The 2,500-nt window shown below is 44.4% G+C and overlaps 1 protein-coding gene across 2 annotated transcripts in view; it reads right to left on the bottom strand.

Annotated features, from left to right (window-relative positions):
• The window catches only part of LOC307233876 (teashirt homolog 1-like), a 34,813-nt gene that overhangs the window by 28,912 nt on the left and 3,401 nt on the right, over positions 1 to 2,500 (bottom strand). The gene's annotated exons all lie outside the window — the stretch shown is intronic.

Raw genomic sequence — 2,500 nt, 5'->3', positions numbered from 1 at the left:
GAAACAGAACGTGAAGGTGTGTGTCCGTACGTCCTGGTGCCTGAAACTCGCCGTAATTAGTTGATCGTTATGTGTGCGTGCGTGTGTGTGTACGCGTGTGTGTATGCACATGTCTCAAAGTGCAGAGAGGGTAACGCGCTACCACTGAGGGTAGAGGCGTGCCCTGAGGGCAGCTTTAAAAGGAGAATGCCCCAAAATTATCTGATTCAGAGACAAAGAGAAGCTTACCCTATTGTGTAAATAAAATACCCCCATCACACACACGCGCACACACACACACACACACACACACACACACACACACACACACACACACACACACACACACACACACACACACACACACACACACACACGAGAATGTCCCTATGTGCATAGATGACTACAGACACAACTGTACATACAACCATAAGCCTGTTCGACACATAATAAGGTTCACGTATGCAAACACAAAGCGGGCTGCGATGGCGGGGGAGTTAGAGAGTACGGAGCGTGTTTGACCTTTGACTGACTCAATTCCTCGATGCAAATGTAACTATTAGATTGAGACGGTGGCCACAGGAGTGGGAGAAAAAAACGCGGCTATCGACGGCACCGATCGATGCCACCTGCTAACGACACAGGCTCTCCAATTAGCGTAACCTCTAGCCAAGCAGGAAGACGACAAGGCTCTACCTGCCGAACACAAACACACACACACACACACACACACAGTGTGTATGTATGTGTGTGTGTGTGTGTGTGTGTGTGTGTGTGTGTGTGTGTGTGTGTGTGTGTGTGTGTGTGTGTGTGTATATATATATAACAGAAACATAGAACAGAAAAATACCCTGAGGGAGATCAATGTGCATCTAATTCACCTCTTGCGTATTTCTATGACAGTGGACAGACTGATACAGGATATTTTGTGTCTATAAATTGTATTTATTTTTTGTTATATTTTGTGTCTACTGTGGGAGAACGGATTCACAAAGCACGTATTTTAATGTGTACAAGACAGGCCTTGCTTATCGGGAAGGCCGGCGAATCGCAGTCACTTTATCGCTCACTCAAGTTGTTCATTCCAGGAAAACCAACACCTTGGTGTTTTACACACACACACATAATCACTCCAACATAACTACCCCGAAACCATTCCTCTCAACTCTCAGCCGGGCATGACCGTCATTTTGCCAAAACACGAAACAAAAAGATCCAGCCTTTTTAATTCTTGGAAGGAGGTCGACAGACAACTTGGGAAAAGAAACCCCACCTCACTTGTATGGTTGCTCAATAGGAATCTGAGGTACTGGAGAAGGTTGGGGGCGGGGGAGGGGGGTGTTTGTGTGTGTATGTGTGTGTGTGTGTGTGTGTGTGCGTGTGTGTGTGTGTGTGTGTGTGTGTGTGTGTGTGTGTGTGTGAGTTTGGTGGCCAAGTGGGGGGGGGCACATAAATCTTGGTACGTTGATTATTTCAAAGGGGTGAGGGGTATCGCGTAACAGCATCGTCGAGTTAAAGCAAAAAGGTCGGTGTGTAATCTTAGCCAACCCTCCGGGCATGCTGAACCATTAATCCCTGGGCACTGGGATTCTCTGCTTCAGAATACGGCAAAAAGAAAAGACATCTGCAGGCCCCTGTAGCACCGAGCAGAAAATACAGTTTATTTATATATATATATATATATATATATATATAAAAAATTCTCCTTCCATGCAGGCGGGAAGCACCTTTTTGGATAAACCAACAGGAGTGTTAAGGGCTAGTGGACAGGGAGCAGATTATCTACATATAAATACATATTAAATACTTGTATAAAACATGTATGTAGAACTTTACACCATGGATTATCACTAGTAAATAGAATATATATATTTATATTTATTTATTTATATATGACAGTCACAATAGCCATAAATATTATTTCAAATACATAATTTACCTGAAAAAAAAAAAATATATATATAAAGAGAATTTCAACAAAAGTAATTTCAGCCTTGTAAACATGACATAGCCACAAATATAATAAAATAAAAAACAGCTAACCCTTGTACATTACACAGGCAGCTGGAATAACAAGGACAGCGATCCTGATAATATGTACGTTCAAACAGGAACATTAAAAGGCAGCGGCGTGTAGCTGCATGCCGGGGGCTTGGAGAGGCAGCGCTGCGTCCGGCTTAGACTCAGCCCTGGTTACGGTGGTTAAGGGCAGGGTGGGTGCGGGGTGATGGCGTGGGGGTGTGGGTGTCAGCAAGGTCATTAACCGGCATTGTCTCCCCTGACATGATTAGTCAGGTAGCAAAGTCCATTTGTCACCTGCGCGGGGCAAATTGAGTTGGTTGCTGCACTGGAGGCTACGGGGACTGTATAATATCAACTTGATTACATCAAGGCAGCTGCAGACTTGACACCTTACTGAATTTGTCAGCATTAATCGTTAGGGCCCTGTCACAAATCCATCAGCCGCAAGGATAATTAGGGCTCTCTCTAATGAAGCCGACGGGACGCAACTTTACCTTTT

Source organism: Zeus faber (genome assembly GCF_960531495.2).
Source record: "Zeus faber genome assembly, chromosome: 8".
NCBI lineage: Eukaryota > Metazoa > Chordata > Actinopteri > Zeiformes > Zeidae > Zeus > Zeus faber.
Note: the sequence above shows the minus strand (reverse complement) of the source record. Positions and strands in the feature narration are given on the sequence as shown.